Genomic DNA, 12149 nt, shown 5'->3' with positions numbered 1-12149 from the left:
CAAGTGTTAACATGCAAATTTGTATATAAAGAGAAGATATGATGTAAGAAGGCAGGTAGCCCTGGTGAGCTAGAAAGAATATTTCACGGAGAAGATTAATGTGTCAATTAGAACTTAACTAGGTACAGAAGTTTGTACAAGAAATTTGATATCTTTTTTTTTTTAGGTGTGTGTATACTGTGAAAATCTTTTAAAAATAATTTCATTAAAAAAGACAGAATAAGAAAAAAAGAAAAAGAAAAAAGGAATACAAAACCAAAAACATTGTCGTGCCCTACAGAACATGAGGAAGCAGTCAAAATATATACCAATAAATTAAAAATTCAAGAACATATATAGGTATGTATATATATATGTAGAAGAAATTATATTCATGTGTTCTTTTTCTTTATTTCCTTATTTTCTGTTACATGCCTTTTTTACTTTATTCTTTTTCGCCCTTTCATTTCTCACCCCTACACCATTCCTAAGCAGGTTATAATTAAGAAAGGATATATTTTTGTGTACATATATAGATATATACATACACATACATACACACACACACACCTTAACCTCCTTCCCCACCTACATGTACTCTCTTTGCTTAAATTCTGCTTCATAAGTTGCCTGGCTACTATTTAACACCCTTACCCATGGATACCTCCCTTATCTTCTTCCCTCACTCTTTGCTTCCTTGACTACCTATCCTTTCCCCCTCTCACCCTTTATTTCTTTACAGATTTTGGATAGTGCTAAAAAAAGATGCTTCATGATGTATATGTAGTGTTGCCTATTTAACCCATTCCTGATGGGACTAGGTTTTCAGAACCATGAGTTCCTCTGTGAGTATACATCTATCCTACCTCAATTATATAACATAATTACTATTATCTTAACTCTGCCCAATCTTACTTTTATGTAACCATATTGTTGATTTCAATCTTAGATATATTTTTAAAAAAGTAACCAATTTGTCCATGTGGAAATCCTTGAAATTGATCTTTGATTATGGCTCTTAGTATGTAAAAAATTTCCATTAAGTTTAGGTTTGGTTGATAGAAAGCTGTTATGGTTCTAAGTGATTATGTACTTAATACTTATTAGAGTTCATATATAGAGAATATATATAAGGAGGAGATTCGCAAGTTGAGGAGAAATATAAATAAGTAACTCTCAGGGCCAAGCCCACACAAACCCACAAGCCCACTCTGGGAGGTGGAGTCAAGATTCATTCAAACTTCCACCTTTGTGCTGGCGGGAGATAGTCAGAGAGAGCTCTCGGAACCAAGGAGAGAGTTAGGCCTCTAAGATAGCTAACAGGGCCCAGGAAAAGGGACAAGACTTTGAAGGAGAAAATAAAGGATTTGGACTTTAACTGCTGGTTGCATTTGAGGTGATTATTGAACTGAACTGAAACTAAGGCTGCCTCCAGAAACTCCCCAAGAGATCTGTTCCCAGAGAACATTACAATTTAGGGAAGAGAACATTACAGAAAGCTATGAAAATCTGCAAGTTTATTGAATGTCCATTTTTTCTCATTCAATATTATACATAATTTTACTTGTTATGATATTTTTGGATTTTGGCCTAGAACTTTTTATTGTCGGTAGATATGATTCTAGGACCTGCACTCTTTTATTGTGGCTGTTGATAAGTCCTGTACAATTCTAATTATGGACACAGTGTATTTGAATTGTTTTTTCTTGTTTCTTGTAAAATTTATTTTTTGATGTGGTGATTTTGAAATTAGGAATAATATTCTTATGTGTTTTCCACAAAGGATTTATTGAGGTAGTAATCAGTGAATCTTGTCGATTTCTATTTTCCTCTCATGTCCTATAACTCCAGGACAATTTTCTTTTTTTTTTAAGAGGGAAAAAAAATATATATAAACACACACACACACACACACACATATATATAATCTTCAATTTTTTAAAAATTTTTCTTCCTTTTATACTTTATTTTTAAAATTAATTTTATAATTATAACTTTTTTTTTTTGACAGTACATATGCATGGGTAATTTTTTTACAACATTTGCACTCACTTCTATTCCAAATTTTCTCCTCCTTCTCTCCACCCCTTCCCCTAGATGGCAGCCAATCCCATACATGTTAAATATGTTATAGTATATCCTAGATACCATATATGTGTGCATAACTGAATTTCTTGTTGCACAGGAAGAATTGGATTCAGAAGTTAAAAATAAACTGGGAAGAAAAACAAAAATGCAAACAGTTTACACTTATTTCATAGTATTCCTTCTCTGGGTATAGCTGATTCTGTCCATCATTGATCTGTTGAAACTGAATGAGATCTTCTCTTTGTTGAAGATATCCACTTTCATCAGAATACATCCTCATACAGTATCGTTTAAGTGTATAATGATCTCCTGGTTCTGCTCATTTCACTTAGCATCAGTTCATGTAAGTCTCTCCAGGCCTCTCTGTATTCAGCCTGCTGGTCATTTCTTACAGAATAATAACATTTTATAATATTAATGTACCATAATTTACTCCACTATCCTTTAATGGATGAGCATCCATTCATTTTCCAGTTTCTAGCCACTACAAAAAGGGCTGCCACAAACATTTTGGCACATATAGGTCCCTTTCCCTTCTTTAGTATTTCTTTGGGATATAAGCCCAGTAGTAGCACTGCTGGATCAAAGGGTATGCACAGTTTGATCACTTTTTGGGCATAGTTACTGGTTGCTCTTCAGAATGGTTGGATTCTTTTACAATTCCACCAATACTGTATCAGTGTCTCAGTATTCCCACAGCCCCTCCAATATTCATCATTATTTTTTCCTGTCATCTTAGCCAATCTGACAGGTGTGTAGAGGTATCTCAGAGTTGTCTTAATTTCTCTGATAAATAGTGATTTGGAACACTCTTACATATGAGTGGAAATAGTTTCAATTTCATCATCTGAAAATTGTTCATATCCTTTGACCATTTATCAATTGAAGAATGGCTTATAAATTAGAGTCAGTTCTCTAGATATTTTGGAAATGAGGCCTTTATCAGAACCTTTAATTGTAAAAATATTTTCAGTTTGTTACTTCTAATCTCATTTGCATTAGTTTTGTTTGTACAAAAAAGCTTTTTAATTTGATGTAATAAAAATTTTCTATTTTGTGATCAATAATGATTTCTAGTTCTCCATTGGTCACAAATTCCTTCCTCCTCCACAAGTCTGAGAGATAAACTATCCTATATTGCTCTAATTTATTCATGATTTCGTTCTTTTTTTTTTTTTAATTTTTTTTTAATTTTTAATTTTATTTTATAATTATAACATTTTTTGACAGTACATATGCATGGGTAATTTTTTACAACATTATCCCTTGCACTTACTTCTATTCAGATTTTTTCCCTTCCTCCCGCAACCCCCTCCCCCAGATGGCAAGCAGTCTTATATATGTTGAATATATTACAGTATATTCTAGATACAATATATGTGTGTAGAACCGAATTTTTTTGTTGCACAGGAAGAATTGGATTCAGAAGGTAAAAATAACAGTTTACATTCATTTCCCAGTGTTCCTTTTCTGGATGTAGCTGGTTCTGTCCATCATTAATCAATTGGAATTGGATTAGCTCTTCTCTATGTTGAAGAAATCCACTTCCATCAGCATACATCCTCATACAGTATCATTGTTGAAGTGTATAAAGATCTGGTTCTGCTCGTTTCACTCAGCAGATTTCGTTCTTTATGCCTAAATCATGGACACATTTTGATCTTATCTTGGTATGTGGTGTTAAATGTGGGTCAATGCCTAATTTCTGTCATATTAATTTCGCGTTTTCCCAGAAGTTTTTGTCAAATAATGAATACTTATCCCAAAAGTTGGGATATTTGGTTTGTTAAAAACTCATTTGCTATAGTTGTTCACTATTTTGTCCTGCAAATCTAACCTATTCCACTGATCAACTAGTCTATTTTTTAGCCAATACCAAATGGTTTTGGTGACTGCTGCTTTATAATATAGTTTTAGATCAGGTACAGCTAGGCCACCTTCATTTGATTTTTTTTTTCATTAATTCCCTTGAAATACTCTACCTTTTGTTTTTCTTGAATTATTTCTTGAGTTATTGTGTCAAAGTTTTTTTTTTTTTTTTTTTTTTTTTTTTTTTTTTTTTTTTTTTTGGGGGGGTTACAACTTTCAGGAAATCCAGTTAGTTTTATATTTTCTCTTCTTGATTTGTTCTCCCAATCTGTTGTTTATCTCATGAGATGTTTTACATTCTGTTCTATTTTTTTTTTCATTATTTAGAATCTGTTTTTATTTTCTTTTGTTTGTTTGTTTGTTTGTTTTTTTCAAATTCTTTAGAATTTGTTATTTACTGGTCCCTCATAGAATCACTGGCTTTCCCTTACCCAATTTTAATTTTCAAAGAGTTATTTTCATCTTTGAAACCTATCTCCTTTTTTAGTTGGTTAATTATTTTTTCATAATCTTCTTATTTTCCTTAGATGGTTTTGTTTTTTATTTTTTTTATAGTTTTTTTCAGTGTCTTTCTTTTGATTTTGAAAAAAAAAGTGGAATTCTATAAATTCTCACTGGACAGGAAGTCATTTCATATTACTCTTTGGGGTAAAAGAAGCTCTTTTTACTTCAGTGTTCTCCCCTGACGATGAATCCCTCTCTTTCCTGTTCTTATATTAAGTTTCTGTGGTAGGGTTCTTTCTTCTTTGCCAGTTCATTTAAAAAAAAGAATTATTAGTGTAAGTGAATAATTTTTATATTTAATATTTTAATTTTCCTCAGTAACATGTAAAACTAATTTTATATTTGTTTTTTAAAATTATTAGTTCCACCTTCTCTCCCTTCCTCCCCACACTACCTCCCTTTAAGAAGGCACATGCAAAATGTTTCCATAAAATCTTCTTGTAAAACAAAACATAAATTCCCACCCCCATACACATACACACAAAAATAACCCTCAAGAAAAATAAAGTAAAAAAATATGCTTCAAGTACTTTCAGAGTACTTGTGGATCATTGTATTGCTGAGAAAACAAAATCATTCACACAACTGATCATCCCTCAGCATTGCTATTACTTTGTATACAATACATTTCCCTTTGCTTCAGTTTGTGGAGGTATTTCTTGTTTTTTTCTGAGAGCATCATGGTTATCATTTCCCACAGAATAATTATTTAACATCTTTGGTAAAATTAGTGGTTTGGCATAACTGTTCAAATCTTTTAATCTCTTAGATTCTGAGACTGAATTTGTTATAAAATAATAAGATTATATAGCATCAGATGAATGAGTTATTTGTTCAGTTAAATATTAGGTGTATTAGGTGTTTCATAATGAGAGTCTAATATTCTAGGTCCTATGAGGAATGTATTTATTTGGAAAAAAATAACTACATTCATGGTTTGTTTTTTTTCCCTTTAATGAACATAAAATTCTTGAAGTTAGGGATTTTGAATTCATATTTATCATTTGTCATAATCTTGCCTGCATGTCAATATGAATAATTCATTTAAAATCTTAATATGTTTTAATAATGTCAATAGTGATAATCTTTTAATTTATTTGCTGAAGGATATGTTTAATTAGAGATTCATTCATAGTCTTAAAATATATCTTTTCTGGATTTGAAAGGAAAAAATACCTATTTCATTGGCAAAAGGTTAAAAGTATCCAAAATGATTAAAATATTCAATTTTACCAGAACCAATTAAGATACATTTGATAAATAAAATAGTACTGTAAAGTAGAAATTTCAGGGCCAGATAATATAAAAAATATAAAGTGATCACAAGACAAATCATAACATAGGCATGATTAAGGACTATGATTCAATATTTTATCTCAACTAAACTTTATTGTAGTTCTTTTCAAAATTTAGGATTTTTTTTGTTTTGTTTTATTTTATTATATTTTCAATTATTGGTGTTAATGAGGAATTATCTAGTATAATAGATAGATAATTAATTTTATGACCCTGGGCAAGTGATTTAATGCTGTTTGCATCAGTTCTTCATTTATAAAATGAGATGGAAAAAAAAAAAGGCAAACCACAGTATATTTACCAAGAAATCCACCAAAAAGGAGACACAAAGAGTTGAACGTGACTGAAATGACTGAAAAAGAAGTACTTTTCCAGCTAATTGATAGTACTTGTCAGAATCTTTATATATCTATAAACAATTACCCAGGAAGAATAATTGAAACAAATTCATATATTTATCTATTTGCTATATATCCAGCCTTTCTCTTTAAAATGATTAAAAAGAAGAAAATGACAAGAAAAAAAGTTTATATCTGTTGTTTATAAGGTAACATGCATTATATATCATTTTAATGTGATATTAAATTCTAATTGGAAAGTAGATTTGATTCTATCTACAAATGGAAACTTTTTTGATTAACTAATCAAATATAAGAGAAAGTATTACCCATTTGTGTGGTAATCCTGATTTACTTTTAAGGGAATGGGGAATCTATTCTTGAGATTATCATGACTTACTTTGGACTTATTAGACATCAGCAACATAAAAGAGCAAGCCATGGTCTTCCTCTATAGGGAGACTCTTCTTGAACTTAGATATATTTAGCTGTTCTGGTAAATGAAAATGGAGAACAGTATTCCTTTTATCTGAATTAGTATCTTTTTAACCTTAGGAACTCTATCCTTTCCCACTAGTAAAGTTGGTTTTATTGCATTTTATAGTCCACAAATGCCTCATTGAATTCTTTTTTTTATTAATTTTATAATTATAACATTTTTGACAGTACATATGCATAGGTAATTTTTTACAACATTATCCCTTGTACTCCTTTCTTTTCTGAATTTTTCCCCTCCTTCCCTCCAACACCTCCCCTAGATGGCAGGCATTCCCATACATATTAAATATCTTATAGTATATCCTAGGTACAACATATATGTGCAGAACCAAATTTTGTTGTTGTTGTTGTTGTTGCAAAGGAAGAATTGGATTTGGAAGGTATAAATAACCTGGGGAGAAAAACAAAAGATGCTAACAGTTTACACTCATTTCCCAGTGTTCCTTCTCTGGGTGTAGCTGATTCTGTCCATCATTGATCAATTGGAATTGAATTAGCTCTTCTCTATGTTGAAGATATCCACGTCCATCAGAAAGCATCCTCATATAGTATTGTTGTTGAAGTGTGTGATGATTTCCTAGTTCTGCTCATTTCACTCAGCATCAGTTGATGTAAGTCTCTCCAAGCCTCTCTGTATTCATCCTGTTGGTCATTTCTTACAGAACAATAATATTCCATAACATTCATATACCATAATTTACCCAGCCATTCTCCAATTGATGGGTGGATATCCATTCATTTTCCAGTTTCTAGCCACTACAAAAAGGGCTGCCACAAACATGTTGGCACACACAGGTCCCTTTCCCTTCTTTAGTATTTCCTAGGGATATAAGCCCAGTAATAGCACTGCTGGATCAAAGAGTATGCACAGTTTGACAACTTTTGGGGCATAGTTCCAGATTGCTCTCCAGAATGGTTGTTCTTTCACAACTCCACCAATAATGAATCAGTGTCCCAGTTTTCCCACATCCCCTCCAACATTCATCATTATTTGTTCCTGTCATCTTAGCCAATCTGACAGGTGTGTAGTGGTATCTCAGAGTTGTCTTAATTTGCATTTCTCTGATCAATAGTGATTTGGAACACTCTTTCATATGAGTGAAAATAGTTTCAATTTCATCATCTGAAAATTGTCTGTTCATATCCTTTGACCGTTTATCAATTGGAGAATGGATGATTTCTTATAAATTAGAGTCAATTCTCTGTATATTTTGGAGATGTGCCTCACTGAATTCTAATCCAAGAATTTTAATCACTAGTGTGACTTGTGTAAAACATGGCCCAGAATATCAAAAGAGTCACAAAACTAGAATACTGTATTTCCAATCATTCTGGATAAATAGGAATGTGTGATACACCATGATTCCATTTTCAACGACTATTATTTAAACAAAGCAAAATTAAATAAATAAAACAACTTCCCCACACAACTTATGTAAATAGTAAAAATCTGTTCTTTAAAAATCAGTAGATTTTAAAAGTACTAAGATTAAAATCAAGTTCATAACATAAAAGCAAAATCATGTTTTTATATTTCATGGTGGAAACATGGGTATATAAAATATGAACAAAGAAATACAAAGAGAAACATGCCTCTAGCACTCACAGAATCCTGAAAGGTATTAGCCCCTGTGGACAATGAAAATAGTGGCTCATATTTATATTACACATTTTACCTAAAAATCTTATGTGTTATAAAAAGATTTATCTGTGGATATAACTTCTATTTTGATCTAATGTGGACTACAATTTTATGTTGTTGTTGTTCATCAATATTTGTCTGTCCTGAGGCACAAATTTGATCTGTTTTACATGAAATCTGGAGAGCATGAAATTTAGCAACCTATTCAGCCATTTTTTTCAGAATCTTCCCCACCCCAGTACATATTTTTTTTTTTTTTGCAAACAATCTGCATTTTAATCAAATGTAACAATGATAATACTGGTTTATTAGGGGATAGTATTGATTGAAATATTATAGAATATACTATAGAAATACTATAGAATATATAGAATGTAGAATAAGCTGTTATCCCACTCAGGATAACATTTTGAGGGCTTAGAAAGTATATATATATATACATGTACAAATATGCACACACACATATATTTACATGCATATGTGCTTAAGATAAGGGACTTAGTTAAATGGTTCCCTGGTCCCAGTATATTCATTTACATGACCTAGGCAAGGGACTTTGTATCCACATAATATTTGACTCATTTGACTGAAGATTTAGTGTAAATAATGACACATCTTTCACATACATAGCCTCTTGTCAGTGTTACTAAGAAGTGAGTGAAACATGTCAAACTATAGAGATATTATTGATAGAGAATTATTGTCTCCTTCCAGTTATAGTTTATAAAAAAAGAATGTGTCTCTAGCTTGCATTCTAATAACTCTAAGAAACCACTAAAAATAGTTTTCACCCTTATTCTGCCTCAGGTAGAAGAAGTGAGCAAATTACTTTCCAGGAATGAAAGTTTGCTAGGAATGACTTTATCTTTCTAATAGGAAATCTGAAATTCTTGATGCTTAAAGCTATAACCCTGACAATGACATGTCTATTTGACTTTAAAATTTTCAATAATTGCCTTCTTAGGATCTCTTGTAGTTCTAGAAATGTAAAGGCCTATTAAAGTAAGCTTCCTCTATTTCTTCCTTTTATGAGAACACCTTTGAAACAGAATATTTTTTTTTTTTACCATTTATGAAGTCATTAGTTAATTAATTTTAATTCAAAAAATTTTTTTAAAATGATTATTTTCGGTCTATTCTAAATGGAGGAAAAAACTTTAATTTTCAGATAAGGTTTTCCCTAGCATCAAAAATAAATTGTTCTATTGTTCTCTTTGTGATTGTGACAAAATTGTAAAGTGTCTATAAACTAAATATGATATTGTTGTTCAAACTTAATTTTTTTCATTTTATTTAGTGTTTCATTTTTTTCTCAATTACATGTAAAATAATTTTTAATTTTTTTTTTTAATGTCAAGTTCTTGGGACAGGTACCTGGTGTAATGAATCTGTATCACTAGCCCTGGAGTCATGAGAACCTGAGCTTAAAGTTGGCCTCAAACACTTAATACTTAGTAGCTGTGTGACCCTGAGCAAGTCACTTGATCCCAATTATCTTGTAACAACATAAATAACAAAATAAAACAAAAAATAAATAAAATAAAAATTTGAGCTCTTTCTTTTTCTCTTTGCCTCCCTTATTAAGAAGATAAACAATTTGATATAGGCTATACATGCAAAATATAGTCATGCAAAATATATTTCTCTTTTAGTCATTAAAGAAAACAGAGCAAAATATAAACCCAAGAAATTAAGTTTAAAAAAGTAGGCCTCCCTCTCTATTCAGGGTCTATCAATTCTCTCTCTGGGGATAGATAGAATTTTTCATTATATGACCTTCAGACTTGACTTAGATCAGTGTATTGCTGAGAATATCTAAGTCAATCAGAGTTGATCTGTTTATAATATTGCTGTTATTGTGTACAGTGTTGTCTTGGTTCTACTCATTTCAGTTAGCATCAGTTCATATAAGTCTTTCCAGGTTTTTCTGAGAGCATCCTGCTCATCAGTTCTTATAACACAATAGCAATCCTTCATAGTTATATATCACAGCTTGCTCAGTGAATTCTTAATTAATAGGGATTTCCTTAATTTTCAATTCTTTGATTCCACATAAAGAGATTCTATAAATATTTTTATACATATAAATCCTTTTCCTTTTCTTCTTATATCTCTTTTTTGGGATGTAAATTTAATATTGGCTTTGCTCAGTCAGAGTTTACCTGATTTGAAAAATTGTTCCAAATTGTTCCACATAATATTTGAATCAATTCACAACTCCACCAAAAATGTATTAGTGTCTCAATTTGTTCACATCTTCTCCAATATTTATTTTCCTTTTCTGTTTTGTTAGTTGATTTAATACATGATAGATAGTACCTCAGAATTGTTTTAATTTGCATTTCTCCAAACAATATTGTTTTAGAGCAATTTGTTTTTCAGATGGCTAAATACATTTTTGATAACTTCATCTGAAAATTATTGTTCATAACCATTAACCAGTTGAAAAAGGGCTCATTTTTATTAATTTGACTTACTTTTGCACATATTTGAGAGATGAGGCCTTTATTAGAGAAATGTTTCAAATCTTTTTTTCAAAAATATAATTTTTAATTGTATTTTCTTCTATCCCATTCCTACTTCATCTTATTCGATTGTTTCTATTCTTTCACTCTCTGCCTCCTCAAAAGTGTTTTTCTTCTTAATATTGCCTCCCCCAATGCACCCTCCCTTCTATAGGCACTCCTCCTTTTCTTATCCTCTTGCCCTTTTACTTTTTTGCAGGGCAAGACAGCTATCAATACTCAATTGTGTATATATGTTATTCTCTGGATCAATCCAAATAAGAAAAAAAATTCAAGAATTTTCCACTACTTCCTCCATCTTCTCTATTGTAAAGTCCTTGCCTCTTTTATGTGAGATAATCTGCCCCATTCTGCCTCTTCCTTTCCCTTAGTACATACCTCTTTCTGAAATCTTAATTTTATTTCCTTAACAGATCATGCCATAATATTCAAGTCACACTTGAGTCTTCTGTCTATTTGTGCCCCTTCTAACTGGACTAAAATAAGAAAATTCTTATGAGTTACCAATATTATCTTCCCATGTAGTAATGCAAAGTTTAACTCTACTAAGTCTTTTATGATTATTTTTTTTCATGTCTCTCTTGAGATTGGTTTTTGAAAGTGAAATTTTCTATTTAGTTATAATCTTTCAAAAGGAATACTTCAAAGTCCTTTATTTGATTGGATATTTGGCTATTTTTTTCCCTGAAGTATTAAACTCAGTTTTGTTGTGTAAGTGATTCTTGGTTGTAATCCTAGCTCTTCAGAATATCAAATTCTAAGGCCTTCAATTCATGAATGTAAAAACTGCTTAAATATTGTGTTAACCTGAATATGGTTCCATAATACTTAAATTATTTCTTTCTATTGATTGCAATAGTTTTTTCTTGCCCTGGAAATTTAGCAATTTGGCTATAATAGGTATGGAAGTTTTTATTTTGGAATGTCTTTTAGGACATATTTGGTGGATTCTTATATTTTCTATTTTATCCTCCAGTTCCAGAATATCAAGGAATTTTTCTTTGATTGTTTCTTGAAAGATAATATTCTTTTTTGATCATGACTTTCAAAGTGTTTTTATTTAATTTTTAATTTTTAAATTATTTCTCCTGGATTTATTTTCCAGATGAGTTATTTTTTCAATGGGATGTTTTACATTGATTTTTTTTTTTCATTTTTAATTGTTTCTTGATGTCTCAAAAATATTAGCTTCCATTTTTTTTTTCAATTCAATAAAGAAAGCATTTTCTTCAGTGGGATTTTGTACCTCCTTTAATGCCTTAAAACAGTTCTTTGGTTCAGTAAGTTTTTGTGTCTTTTTTTCTACTTTGCCAGTTATGGTTTTTATATTATTCTTCTCATTGAATTTTTGTACCTCTTTTATCCTTTAGCCTGTTTGTGTGTGTGTGTGTGTGTGTGTGTGTGTGTGTG

This window comes from Sminthopsis crassicaudata, chromosome 3 (assembly GCF_048593235.1).
Source record: "Sminthopsis crassicaudata isolate SCR6 chromosome 3, ASM4859323v1, whole genome shotgun sequence".
NCBI lineage: Eukaryota > Metazoa > Chordata > Mammalia > Dasyuromorphia > Dasyuridae > Sminthopsis > Sminthopsis crassicaudata.
The sequence above is the reverse complement of the archived record's forward strand: the minus strand, read 5'-3'. Positions refer to the sequence as shown.